Source organism: Peromyscus maniculatus, chromosome 8, assembly GCF_049852395.1.
Source record: "Peromyscus maniculatus bairdii isolate BWxNUB_F1_BW_parent chromosome 8, HU_Pman_BW_mat_3.1, whole genome shotgun sequence".
Classification (NCBI taxonomy): domain Eukaryota; kingdom Metazoa; phylum Chordata; class Mammalia; order Rodentia; family Cricetidae; genus Peromyscus; species Peromyscus maniculatus.
This window is the reverse complement of record NC_134859.1, coordinates 61748536-61762941: the sequence shown is the minus strand read 5'-3', so window position 1 is coordinate 61762941 and position 14406 is coordinate 61748536. Positions and strand designations below refer to the sequence as shown.

Sequence of the window (14406 nt, the reverse complement as noted above, 5' to 3'; positions counted from 1 at the left end):
AAACGGGCTTAGGAGTGACAGAGGTCTTACCCCAGCAGAATGCATCCTAACCCCTCTGCACCCACTGGCCTGAGGAGCGACCCCACCTACAGCAGGCTCTAGTCCTGCTGTGCCAGTCACTCTCCCAGTGACCCAGATTGTCCTTCCAGGAGGACTTCTTACAGCTAGTTCACAGGAACAACACGTTTTTGTTTAAAACGCGTGTTTGTAATGTGTCTTCACCCAAGTTTCTTGTAATTTGCAGTTGTGGCTGTTTTCCATATTTCCCTCCTATGAGCTTTTGCTTTCCTTTTCTCCTCTCTCCCTTCCTTCTTCCCTCTCTCTCTCTTCCTCCACCCCTTCCTTTCTTTCATGACAAACTTCATGCAGCCCAGGCTGGCTTTGAACTCATGGTGTAGCAAAGTATGACCTTGAGCTCCTTGCCCTCATGCCTCTTCCTCCATGGTGTTGGGATTCCAGGTGTGCACCACCACGCTTAATTCTCTCAAACTTTTTTTTGTGTGTGTGTGTGTGTGTGTGTCTGTGTGTGTGCGCGCACACGCGCACGCTTATTTATGTGTATGAATGTGGGTGCAGGCATGCCATGGCATGCATGTGGAGCTCGGGGGACAGCCTTGGGTATGAGTCCCCACTCACCTTCCACTTTGTTTGAGACTGGGTCTCTGTTGTCTTTCCACTTACTACCCCAGGCTGTCCTGCCTTGGTATACCAGGTTAGATGACCCTCGAACTTCCTAGGTTTGATGTTGAGTCCTGATTGTCAACTTGGCAGGATTTGGAATCACTGAGGAGACATGCCTTCAGGCATGCTTGGGAGGGATTGTTTAGATTAAGTTAGTTTCTGACCATGCTTATGAGAGATTATATAGATTAATTGAGGTGCGAAAACACCACCCAAATAGTGAACAGCACCATTCCCTGGGCTCGTGTCCTAGACTGTGTAAAGAGAACAAAACTAATGGCATTAGCTCTCATCTTCCTCCACTCCTGACTGTAGATGCAATGGGACCAGCTGCCTCGGCTCCTGCCATCACTCATCCACCATGACTGTGAACCAAAACACATCCTTCCTTGTATAAGTTGCTTCTTGTCAGTATGTTGGGGTCTTTTCTATTACTATGATAAGACACCGTGACCAAGGCAACTTGCAGAAGAAAGAGTAAATTGGCTTATAGTTTCAGAGGGTGAATCCAGGACCATCATGGCAGGGAGCATGGCAGCAGGCAGGCAGGCATGGTGCTAGAGCAGTAGCTGAGAGCTTACATCCTTATCTGCAATAGGAGGCAGAGAGCTAAACTGAGAAATGACATGGATTTTTGAAACCTCAAAGCCCATTCCCAAGTGACATATCCCCTCCAATAAGGCCACACCTCCTATTCCTTCCCAAACAGTTCCACCAAATGAGAACCAAGCATTCAAATATATGAGCCTTTGGGGGCTATTCTCATCCAAACCCACCACAGGAATTTTGTTGCAGCATTGAGATAAGTAAGATGTGGGATTCTCTTGTCTGTGCTTCCCATTTCCCCTTAGGAGCTCTGGAATCATAGATGATTTTACTGCTGTGTCTGGCCTTTATGTGGGTTCTGGGGCTTCAAACTGGGGTCCCAAGGCTTGCGTGGTAAGTGATTTTCACTCACTGAGCCATCTTCCCAACTTCTCCTGAGCTTTTCAAAGGGTCTCAGTCACTACGTTAGCAACTTCACTTCATAAGTGTATTAATTACCAAATTACTTAATTTTCCTATGTGAATCACTGTTTATCATCTTTGCCTCCTTCTTGCAAACTTTGCATGTTCATGGATTAAGCAATTTAGCATTAACTTCTCTGTTTGGAGAGTGAGAAAGCAGCAGTCACAGAGGCCTGGGCTGTGACTCCTGGCCTGACAGGCACTTAAGCCAGTGTGTTAAACCAGGAACCCTCAGGATCCTGCTGAGGGTGCTCATGTCCGAAAGGCTCCTTCTTTCTCGTGATCATTCTGGGTGACTCAGTCTCAGTATACAACCTGGGAGATGGGCCAGGGTCTGGGATGAGCTGGGACAGGATCTCTCTGGGGGAATCATTGGAGATATAGACAGGTGTAATATGAAGAGAGTAAGTAGATCACACATGGTGACAGAGACACCATCCAGGGACCACACAGAGAAAACACAGGGAGCCAGGGCTCCCTTTAGACCCCATGGCTACGGCAGAAGAGCAAAGTCAGCCAAGGAAAGAACACTGGGGATTGGAAGGAAGGCAGTCTCTGTTCTGGCATCTCTGGGCCAGAATGCTGCTGAGCCAGGCCTCAGAGGGCAGTTGGCTGCAGGAGCAGATAGCTCTCCCCAGGGCTGAGTCAATTTAGCATCTGCATGAATTCTACCGTCTCCTCAGTTCTGCATAGGCGATTTTCTCAGAGTTCATGATTGCAAATGAGGGCCCCGCTCAAACTACCTGAAGCAAAAATGGGACCCCATGAGCCTGGCAACTTGGGAACCGTAAAAGTGGGTCAGGCTTGGCCGCATCCAGTGACTGACAGTGTCTACAGGAGTATTTACCTCCATCTGCTGGCTCCCCAAGCATCCTTTCCAGACTGACTGTTTCTGAGAGGTGGCAAGATGGCTGCAGGATTTCCCACACCAGCACTGTTGGCACCATTTCCATCCCACACCACCACTCTAGCCACTGTTCACTTCCCATGCCAATCTCTACCCACCACTCACGTCCTATTGAAGGTAGAAACCTCAGTGCATACTCAGCACCAAAAAGTGCTACATCTGAATATCCATGGGAGCACACAAACATCTTTAATAGGGCACCTATCCTTTCTCTACACGGCAACACATATCCCCATCCTCTTAACTATCAGATCACCTTTGAAGCACTTTTGAACCTTTGTAACTTCCGTAACCATGTGGACACTGTACACACCAAGATGCCATATGTAGTGCTCACTTCCCGTGACACTATTACCACGGCTCACTGTCATGAAAGGTTTATTTCTCAGCAACCCAGGGAAGACATGCCTTGGCCTGATTCACATGCACAGCCTTGAGCCAGTCACTCCTCAGGAAGTGGAGAAGGATGGTGGATATCTTAATAGGTTCCTAGTCATGTCCACCCCTAAGGAGGAAGAAGCAGGGGCCAGTTTATTTTTTCCAGAAGGATGACATGATTATTTAACCATGAAGAAGGAAGCTGGACAGGCAAGATGGATGTCCATCACATACGGCCAGCAGAGGCCCATGGCCTTCGCTTTGCTAAAGGTAGAATTATCTTCTGAACCCAAAATGCATAGCTGTCTGGACCTTGGTGCTGCAGGGTTAAGGCTACCATCTACTTAGCATCTACAGTTCTGGTTCACATAGAGTGTGAACACTGGCACTCTTCACACCTTCTTGTAAGGGGCAGCCTCGGCCTTCTCCTGGAGGTTTCCCACCTCCCTGTACGGGGACTCTGGCTTTCCTGCGTAGTTCCCTCACATGGAACCATCATGTGCAATACGCTGCTGTGTGCAGGGGAAAACAGCTTTTCCCTGACATGCTTCTGTCCCAGGATGCTGGTCCCTAGCACCACGTGGCCTCTGGTGCCTCTCCTTGTCTGCCGGGCCTAGAGTCTCTTTGGGATGCTCCTTCTCGGCTCAGATCTTGAGCAGATGTTGATGTCACTTGCAATTTGTGGGTCATCCTTGCAGGGAACAGCCAGAACAGCCAGGTTGGGTCCTGACAAAGAAGAGGCCCCTGCATGGTTCTGAGCTCAGTACAGCAACTTCCCCGAGGACAGCTGCAGTGTGGCAGCTGCACCCCGCAAGCCCTGGGAACTTCGGCCTCGTCCCCCTGCTGGTGCTTCACTGAGGTTTTGTTGGTTTGCTTCTCTCTTTTCATTTTAGTATTCGTTGCTTTTCTCTCGCTGCTGTAACAAATACCCAAGGAAAGCAACTTGAAGGGGGAATGGTTTATTTGAGCTCACGGTTTCAGAAAGTTTAGTGCACCGTGACGTGGCCCCATGGGTGGGACATCCTGGTAGTGGAAGCATGTGGCAGAAGCTTCCTTTACTTCTTGGTGGGCAGGGGCAGAGAGGGGAAGGCAGTGCAGGAAGGGGCCAGGGCGAGATATGAGCCCCAGGAGAAAACCTGGGTGACCTGCTTCCTCTAGTGAGGCCCTACCTCCCCTTCGCCACCTCACTATAGTGCCATTGTATTTCGAATCTATGGAGGGATTAATCCGTCAGTAAGTCAGAACCCCCATGATCTAAGCTCTCTGGAAAAACCATCACAGGCGAACCCGGAGGTGTGCCTTCCTAATCCGGCTTTTTTAATCCACAGCTTGCTGGCTTGCCCAGACTGTCCTGCTCTTTTCTATTTCTCTGGGCTGGGGATGGAACTCGGGGTATTTGCGTCCTAGGGAAGGGCTCTGCCTAGGAGCTGCGCCCCAGCCCACTGATGATACTCATCGTAAACTGCAGACTCTTTTCTTCGGAGTCCTGCCTGGAAGTCTGAGTCGCACTGGCTGGGTTGTTTGGTTTTTCCTTTGTTTTGTTTTTAAGACAAGGTCTCACTGTGCAGCCTAGAAACTCACTGTGTCTATCAGGCTGGTCTCAAACTCACAGAAATCTGCTTGCTTCTGCCTCCCAAGTGCTGGGATTTAGGCCTATGCCACCCACCACACATGGCCCTCTGGTTGGGTTGGAAAGCTGCCCACTCCCCTCCCGCCTACCTCAGCATCCCTGAATCATATCAGCATCCTCGGGCTCCTTGGGACCCTGTTTGGGAAGCCCTGGGTGATTAGGTCCATTGGTCTCTGCTCCTAACATTTGTTTTTATCTCCATGGGGATAAGGTCGCGGTGCTTTTACCATCCAAACATTTTCCTCCTTTGCTAGCTTGTCTGTGCTGTGAAAAGGTCAGTAGGGAGCTCCTGTCATCCCCATGCTCGAATGCAGACATCTGGCGGGACCACGCTGGCTCTGGCCGCAGCAGGCCTGTCCTGCTGCGGCTTCGCTCAGCCAGCTGCCTTTGGGAGGCTCTTCTACAGCACTGGTCAGATGATCAGGGCTTCAGTTTACCTTCTTCCCAAGAAACCACAGCCAGAGGCCCCACCCCTGGCACTGGAGACTCTGGGAGGCTCTGGGATGCTCATGGCTTGGGTCCACCATGACTGGTAATACTTTCGAGAAATGTCTAGCCTCTTATGCCCTTTCTAACAACAGACAAACAAGCCCTTCAGTGCTGGCATGGTGGCACGTGCTGATAATTGCAATTACTTGGAAGGCTGAAGTAGTAGGACCCTGAGTTCAAAGCCAGCCTAGGCTATACAGCAAGACACACCACCCCTCATTTCAAAAAATGACTAATTTTTGCAATTCGTATGTGTCCAGACTGAAAACACACCCCCAGGAGGATGTAAACCTTCCCCTGGGGCCCAGCCTTGGATAGGAAACGCCCTGCATTTGTCTGCTGCTGTCTTTGTGGGACTTGGTCTCTGGTCCAGCCCTGGTGGGATGGCCTGGCCCAGCTTCCCTGCATCAGGGAGAGAATCCAGGCCTGAGTTTGGCTCCAGCTGGGCCTTCCACCAGAGCTGTTACTTATTGAGTTAAGTCAGAGTGGTTCAAATGTTGATGTGCCGCACCTGGGTCGCCCTTGACAACCACCACTGGAGGGAGGCCCTCCTGCTACTGGGGCTCTGTGTAACTCTCTCTCGGCTGGGCCTATTGCTTCCTGGTAGGTACTTCTGGCTCTCGGGGCTCTCGGGGGCTCTAAGGACCCAGGAAGCTCTCTTTATATATCTTGCCTGGCTTGTGCCTGCAGGGGCTTTTCTAGACTTCGCTGTGGGGAAGGGGTGTACCAGGCTAGGGAAAAAATGTTTGGTAAATGGTTCACAGAGACTTGACTGGCAGTGGAAAGGTAGTAGGTTGGAGGACAGCTAGAAACCGCCACCTCAGACGCTACGTTCTGTCTGTACCATCCTTCATACTACTGCCCACCAAGGACAGGACGGATGTGAGGTCGTGGGTGATGGCTCCTGAGTTCTGGTGGAAAGTTGGACAGCAGGTGGACCAAGGGCCAGGCTGCTATGGAGTGGGGCTATGGAGCTGGCAAATCACCCTCCTCTGCACGCTTGTGACGAGCTGAGCTCTCTAGAGGAGAGCGGGGGGAGTAGGATGTCTGTGCCTGGTGTCCGCTTGTGAGGTCAGCTATCATAAAACTGAAAAAGACCCCCAGATAACCACGAGACAGTGCCAAACCCCAAAGGCCCCAGAGACAACAATAAATACAGAGAAGAGCGGTGTTTCTTAGAACACTTGGAAGGGCCGGAGAGATGGGCTTTTAAAGCATTTTGCCGATCGATTTGCTACCCTGGGTGTTTTGTTTTGCTGTGCTGAGATTTGAACCCAGGACCTTGTATTTTAATGTATGTTAGAACACACCCACCCCCATAGCCTTTCTTTATGCAAATGATGTGGTTTCTTACTTATGGTAAAGGTGGAAAGCTTCCTTTGAAAACAAATTTGAGTAAAAGCAGGAGTTGATAAAGGAAAATACAGAGGAGCCCTCCGAGACTTGGGAGAAGCTGTCTAGAATGCAGTGGAAGGGAAAGGGTGGGGAGTGAGGTGGGCTGGGGAGGGACAGGACCAGTAAGGTGGAGCTGGGAAGGAGAGAGAGAGAGAGACTGGATCCATAGGTCTAGAGATGTGGCCACAGATCTTGGTGTGGTCCATTTGAGTTGCAATGGATAAGACCTGTAGGGACTACAGGGTGAACCGGACTGTATTATAAGGAACCACCAGTTTCAGGGTGTAGACTCCTAATTCAGGAGGCGTAGGAAGCCACTGAAGGAATTAGAAAAGAGGGGCTCATGACTGTCCTTTTGAGATGGGTTCCAGGACTTGGAGTCAGGATGACCAGGCTGAGGCTTAAGTAAATATATTATTATGAGGTCAAATTAGGGCCATCGCCCCACAGCTCATCACCCGAAGTACTGGCTAGAGTCAGGTCCGAGGCAGATGAGACCAGCCTTGGTCTGTGGGTTAGAAAGGATGCTGAGCATGGTAGATCAGAAGCTGAGGACTGAAACTGGGGCTGGGGGTTGTCTGGGATGTCCTGGGAGAAGGATAGGGGAGGAGGGCCCAGTGACTGCCCCTGGTGCCTCCTGGCCTAGCACAGAATGTTCTGGAATGCTGTGAAGGAAGTAGGTGGGGTGAGCTGAAGGAAGCTTTTCTGTGGCTAGACCAGGAAGCGTGCAGTTTCCTGCCTGGGTTTGGTTCAGACGGCCCTGGCTGACAGCCCAGGGTCAGGGTTTCATTCACCAGCAGGGCCCTGTGTGCACCCGAGTCACCTTTAATCTGTTTGTTTATGACTGTCCCATTCCTTCCTTCCCGCAGGAGAACTCCATCAGTTCAGGCACCAACTTGGTTTAAAACCCCAGGCATTCACCCTTTTCCTTTGAGGGCCTTCCCAGTGCCAGGCAGCAGGGGAGGCCTGCCCGGGCCAGGTGATACGGTAGGTGGGCTGTAGGGATCCACTCCGAACGGGCAGCTTCTGTTGTCCCGAGCTTCCAGATCACAGGCGAATCGAATCTTCTTCTACCCGGGAACACAAATAATTCTGTTCCTCTGTGAATGTGGGGGCTGCCCCTGCAGGGTGCGGGGCTGTGAAGTGTGGGGCCCGCCCGATCTCAGTCCTGGGCAGCAACATTTGGAGGGCTGATTCATCTGGGACTGTAGGTGAGATGTAAGGATGATGTTAGCATAAGCCTGGGGTCTGCACAGGCCTGGCCATTTGTTCTACCGGAAGATGTCTTGGGAATGGATTCCTCAGGGTGGGAAAAAGATGCTTTTACATTTATTTTTTGCATTCTTTTAATTTTTAAAATAATTTCAGCATCTGAGGGGATTGGTCTAGAGCAGTGGTTCTCAACTTTCCTCATGCTGAGACCCTTTAATATAGTTCCTCATGTTATGGTGACCCCCCCAACCATAAATTATTTCACTGCTACTTCATAGCTGTAATTTTGCTACTGTCATGAATCATAACTTAAATATCTGATATGCGCCCCGAAGGGGTCGCGACCCACAGGTTGAGAACTGCTGGTGTAGACATGTGCTCCTTGGCCTGGATGTTGGGAGATGAATGTACACTTGCTGACGCCCTCTCTAGGCAGCCTTACTTCTGGGGAAGCTTGAGAATCGGGGTGCCCGGGCTACTTTCAAGGTTCTCTGGAGCCCCTGCTCTGCCCAGGGTTGGTGCTAGGAGCCCTGTGAACTCAGGCTGGTACAATCGCTCCCCTGTCCAACAGGTTTCCTTCCTGCCCGCCAGTCTGGGCCAGTCTGGTTCTCTGCGTTCCTTTCTGCCTCAGCGATCAGGAGGCCACAACCAGGCTTCCTCCCTGGCGCCTCTGGGAGGGCAGTCCCAAGAAAGCTGGCCCCAGGCCGGGTGCCTGTCAGGCTCCTCCACTTCAGGGAAGCCCTCCCCCTCCTCCTCTGTAGTTCTGAGACTGCAGCAGGGCAGAATCAGAACGGTCTGTCATTGTGCCTTTCCTGTGCCCCGCCTCCGTTCACACAGCCCCAGAATTTATTCACATTATCGTCTGGTTAATTCCAGATGCATCCCATGCTCCTAGCAATCCAGACGTGTGTTCCTAGCAGACACAATAGAGGAGACCCTTCTCCCTGGGGACCTTGTGGAAATTAACAAGTAAACAAAGAAATACATCTCTGTGTCCCTAGGGAGGACATGGTGGGGATGCGGTGGACATTAGAGAGATAAAGACACAAAGCATTCCGAGTCTAGTATAATGAGGGCCTATTGGCCATCACCGTGAGAGTTCTCCCAATGGGGGGACAGTGCGGGGTGTGTTGATGGCAGGCAGGACACTCATGTTGGGAAGATTGCAGTGGGTTTGTTTTGGCCTGTGGAGCAGGAAAAAAAAATGTTTTTCATCAGAAAAGTTTAAAGTTTCTTTTCTTTTTTTTCTTTTTTTTTTTTTTTTTTTTTTTTTTTGATTTTTTGAGACAGGGTTTCTCTGTGTAGTTTTGGTGCCTGTTCTGGAATTCACTCTGTAGACCAGGCTGGCCTTGAACTCACAGAGATCCGCCTGGCTCTGCCTCCCGAGTGCTGGGATTAAAGGTATTCGCCACCACTTCCCAGCTTTTCTCTTTTTTGAGAAAGAGTTCACATAGCCCAAGCTGGCCTGGAAGTTGCTAGGCATCTCAGGCTGGCCCTGAATTTACGATCTTCCTGTCTCTGCCTCCCGAAATTCTGGGATCACAGTCATAGGCCACCATGCCTGACTGTATGATTTGTACAATGATACGTGCTATATTGTTAAAAAAAAAAAAGTGATTACTTTAATATTTCCAGAAATGAAGTAAAGTGACATAGAATAAATTTAAGGTGGCGATCATCTCATATTTTTCAAAAGCTAGGTCAGAGACCATGCCAACCAGCCTCTCTTTTTCAACCTGCTTTGGGGAGGGGCCCACAAGGAGTTACAAACATATTATACAGCACTAAGGTTTCACAAGGGAGCAGTTTATCAGTTCCGAGGCTCCTGTCTGCTGGGAGACGGCAGGTGTAGATGGACCTTGTAAATTATAAGTTAAGCTTAATTGGGTCATCACTTGGCACACATTAGCATGGACCTGCCCAGCAAAGCTATGGTATTCATTTCCCAGTGCTGTGTGATGGGGGCAGTGATTGGCATTTGAGAGGGTTGAGATTGGCAGGGAGGGAAGAGCAGCAGTGGCAGCTGCTGGACGTGGATGAGGCAGCTGGTCCTTAATCTTTGGGACCTCAGATGAAACACCTCTGGGAATGTTTGGTTGAAATGACATGATGTTCAGATGAACTCCTTGTCTATGTGTGCTGCTTAGACTCGAACTCCTGGCCTTGAACATGCTAGGCAAATATTCTACCCTTACCACATTCTTTTTTTTTTTTTTTTTGGAGGGGAGGGGGCTTTCTTTTGTTTGCAGGGCTGGTGCTTGAACTCAGGGTGTCGTTCATGCCAGGCAAGCCCTCTGTCACTGAACTGTCTCCTTAGCCCTCCTTTTAACTTTCATTTTGGGGCTGGGTATCTTGAAGCTGCCCAAGCTAGCATGGAACTTAATGGATAACTCAGGATGCCTCTACCCAGCATGAACTTTCTTTTTTTCTTTTTTGAGACAGGGTTTCTCTATGTAGGTCTGACTGTCCTAGAACTCACTATGTAGACTAGGCTGGCCTCGAACACACAGAGACCCACCTACCTTTGCCTCCCAAGTGTGCAGAACACAAGTGTGCGCCACCACATCCAGCATGAACTCTTTTAAACAAACAGAAAACTTCTATTTGCGTTTATCTTATGCCGAATCTCTTCCCACATCCTAGGTGTCTCTTTCTTCCGTTGCTTCTGGGGTAGCTTTTGTTCTGTGTTGGCTCCTCTTCTGGTTTGGGACAGTGTGTCTTTTCAGTGAGATGCGTTCTATGTGACAGGGTGCTCATTGATGCTAATCCCGCCTGGCGCTCTGTGACTATAGAAGTGCGTCTTGGGCTTTGTTCACCCGGAGATGCTGAGCCGGGAAATCTGCATCCAAAACCTGACATTAAGCTGTTGCATTTGTAAGCATGTGAAGCAGACATGCAGTACTGTTTGGGGGGCTAATGACCCTGTGTCCAGCCCGTGTCCAGCTGGGGCACACACCCCATGGCTCCCTTTGGAATGGTCTGTGGAGCGACATCTTTTGCTTTGGTAGCTTTTCAGATATGTATGCTCTGGGTTCTGGATGGCCCAGGCAACTTCACAGGTGGTGTGTGTGTGTGTGTGTGTGTGTGTGTGTGTGTGTGTGTGTGTGTGTGTGTGTGGTTTTTCAAGACAGGGTTTCTCTGTGTAGCTCTGGCTGTCCCAGAACTTACTTTGTAGACCAGGCTGGCCTCAAACTTACAGTGATCGTCTGCCTCTAACTCCCCAGTGCTGGGATTAAAGGCGTGCGACACCACACTCAGCCTCACAGGTGTTCTTAAAGTGTACAGGGAAATCTGAAGCTCTTGATGAGCTTGATTTTGTGAGATTTTCAGGGAGAAAGTAGGTGATAATTTTCACAGGTGTCTTGGTTAGCTTTTGCCAAGTAGACACTAATGAGAGTCATCTGAGAAGAGGAACCTCAGCTGAGAAAATGTCCCCTTTGGTTAATGATAGATGTGGGAGGGTCCAGGCCACTGTTCGTGGGGCCATCCTGAGCTCTCTGTCAGTTCCTGCCTCAGCTCCCCTCAATAGACTATGGCCTGGGATATGGAAGCCAAATAAGCCCTTTCATCCCCATGTTTTTTATTTTGTTTGGTTTGGTTTGGTCTTTATCATGGTGATAGACACCGATCTAAGGCAGTGGGTGGGCTTAGGCCACTTATGGAAAAAAATCTGGCAGTTAAATGTGTGATTTTGTGTTGCTTCAAGGTGATGAGGGGGAGAAAAAAAAGCTAGAGTTATAGACAGCTAGAGTAATACTAAGTAGGAGTAATAGTTAGAGTGATGTGTTTGAGTGTGTGTGTGTGTGCACTTGCGTGTGTGCAGGCATGTGTGTGTGCAGGCATGCGTGTGTCCACATAAATGTGCGTTATATATGTGATGAGACAGAACAGAGTTTGTCTGCTCCTTCCCCCTCCCTCACTCCACCCCCCCCCCATTTTTCTTTCTCTCCTCCTCCTACCCTCATGCTGGCCTCAAACTTAATTCAGTAGCTGAGGATGACCTTGAACTTCTGATCTTTGTGCCTTCCAAGTTCTGGGTGGGATTACAGGAATGCGCTAACAGACTGGGTTTATGCAGTGCTGGAGATCCAACCCAGGGCAAGCACTCTTCCAACTGAGCTACACCCTCAGCTACTGCTTCGCGTGTTCTGAGGATGGAAACCCGGTCCTCTGTATGCCAATCAAGTGCTCTACCACTGAGGCACATAATTGAAAAAGTAGGAAAACATCCCTTACAACGATGCATAGTTGATTGCTACAGAGAGCCAATTTATTACTTAGGTTAATGTTCCGGGTTTGGGAGGAAGGGTTCTGCAGTGGGAGTTCACTCGCTCCTGCGTTATGCACAGTTGGACGGCAGTTACTTTGTTGTCCAGTTAGTGAAACAAGATGGAGTCAGTACAGCTGTAATGTTCCAAGTTGTCCCCTGGGGCCTCGCCTTCAGAGTGGCCTGATTTCCTGTCTCTGCACACCGGAGATGCATTCTCAGGCATGCCTCAGCCAGACACAGCCGTGTGGCCAACTCCTCCTACCTCTTACGTCTCCCTGGAGGGCAGTGCCATGTTTTGTTTGTTTTTTGTTTGGGTTGTTTTCAAATTATGAGTAAGCATATATATATGTATATGTATATGTGTGTGTCTATATATATCAATCAGTGTGATGTGGGTGTAACTTTTCTATTTTTTTGTATAAACACCACCAAGTACAGTAAGACTGTAATCTTCTAGTGTTCTGTCCAGGGTCTCATTTTAACATTTTCAGTTCCCAATGGTGAACTGAAAAGGGGGAGGGAGGATACTGATTTATCCTTTATTCTAGTATATTGTTACAATTTTATTTTAAGATTTATTTGTGTGTGTGTGTGTGTGTATGTGTATGTCACGTGTGCAGGTGCCTATGAAAGGTAGAAGAGGGTGTCACATCTGGAGGTACAAGCAGTTGGGAGCTCCCTGATGTGAGCGCTGGGAACTGAGTGTGGGTCCCCTGGAATCCTCTGAAGAGCAGCAAACGTTCTTAGGCCTGAGCTAGCTCTTGAGCCGGTAGTTTTTGAGAAGCGCGTGTGGAGGCCAGAAGTTGATGTTGGGTGTCCTCCTCAAACACTTTGCATTTACTGAGGCAATTTCTGATGAACTAAGAGCTTGCCAGTTCCAGCTTACCCCGGGGACAACTTGTCTCTGTTATCTGGGAGCTGGGCTCACATGGGCTCTCAGGATCTGAGCTCCAGTCCTCATGAGTGCATGGCAAACACTTACCTACTGATCAATTTCCCCAGCCCAGAGTTGTATCTATTAGCAGTATTGTTAAACTCCCCCTCTCCCTCTATGTAACCCAGGCTGGACTTGAACTCCCAATGATCAATCCTCCTAGCTTAGCCTCCCAGGTGCTGGGATTATAGATACGTGCTACCACACCTGTAATTTCTAAATTAAACTCTGTCATAGTTTGGTCTGTATAGGAATGAAAACAGCACATACAGAGTTTGATTCTGTCTGTGGGTTCAGGCATCCCTGGGGGTCGGGAGTGTTTGATGCTGTCTGTGGGTTCAGGCATCCCTGGGGGTCGGGAGTGTTTGACCTGTCTGTGGGTTCAGGCATCCCTGGGGGTCAGGAGTGTTTGACACTGTCTGTGGGTTCAGGCATCCACTTCAGGACTGGGAAGGTTGGCCCTGTCGACTATTTGTTTAATTCTGTAAAAAGCAACTTTCCAAATTGGTTGTGCCTGTGGGGACAGAGGAAGGAGTGAGTGAAGTCCTGAGTCAGTCAGTGTGTGTTGTCCACACAGGCACAGCCATGTCAAGGACCTGTGAGAGTCACAACGCCCTCCCTGGGTGAGGCACAGAGGGAGGGCAAAGCCTTCCTCAGGGAGCTGAGTGGGAGCATTGACAGCGTGCGCAGAAAATTCCCCATAGTGTCTCTCCCAACCTCACATTTACAGCCAGAAGGCTGCGCAATACTTACACTGACAGAAATAAAACCAGCCTCCTTGATCCAGCTGTGTGCCACAAACCCCGCCTCCTTGTTTATCTGGATGTAATGGCCCCGCCTCCTTGACGCATCTGTATGCAATAAACCCACCTCTCTGTTCAACTCCGTGTAATAAACACGGTGAGCTTCCAGGGTGCTGTGATTTCTCCATCAGAGGGCCCAGGTCACCTGGTCCCAGCTTTCTGTCCATATGTGTCTGTCTGTCTGTCTTCATTCCCTCACCACTCCAGTCAGGTCTACCCCTGGGGCCATGCTAGACATCATGTGCCACCTTACAGTGATGGTGCTGGTTGCTCAATTTCCTCGTTGGTATTTGACGTCAGACTTGGGATTTTGGCTGTTCAATTATGTGTGGTATTATCCTTGTTGTAATTTGTAATTCCCTAAGATATGATGTTGAACTTTTTTTCATGTGCTTATTTGCCATTCATACAGCCTTTTTTTTTTTTTTTTTTTAAATTATGGCCATGCCTTTAATTCAGGAGGCAGAGGCAGGTGGATCTCTGTGAGTTTGAGGCTAGCCTGGTCTACAAAGCGAGTTCCAGGACAGCCAGGGCTACACAAAGAAACCCTGTCTTAAAAAACAAAACAAAACAAAAAATTAAAAAATGAAATTACATTTATTTATTCTTGTGGAGTAAGGAGAGCAGGTGCACACCATGGTGTGTTTATGTGGGGGTCAGAGGTCAAACTTGGGAGTTGGTTCTCAGCTTTTTACCATT

The 14406-nt window shown here is 49.3% G+C and overlaps 1 protein-coding gene across 5 annotated transcripts in view; it reads left to right on the top strand.

Moving 5' to 3' along the window:
• The window catches only part of Rph3al (rabphilin 3A like (without C2 domains)), a 151040-nt gene that overhangs the window by 28857 nt on the left and 107777 nt on the right, over positions 1–14406 (top strand). Inside the window, exons 1-2 of one of the 5 annotated variants that reach the window (XM_042282412.2) lie at positions 5485–5696; positions 7358–7475. The exons of 3 other annotated variants lie outside the window; for them this stretch is intronic. The gene's annotated coding sequence lies outside the window, so the exon portion shown is untranslated. Of the gene's footprint in view, positions 1–5484; positions 5697–7357; positions 7476–14406 lie in introns of those variants that run through there. One more of the 5 variants, XM_006977405.4, reaches the window with a different exon arrangement.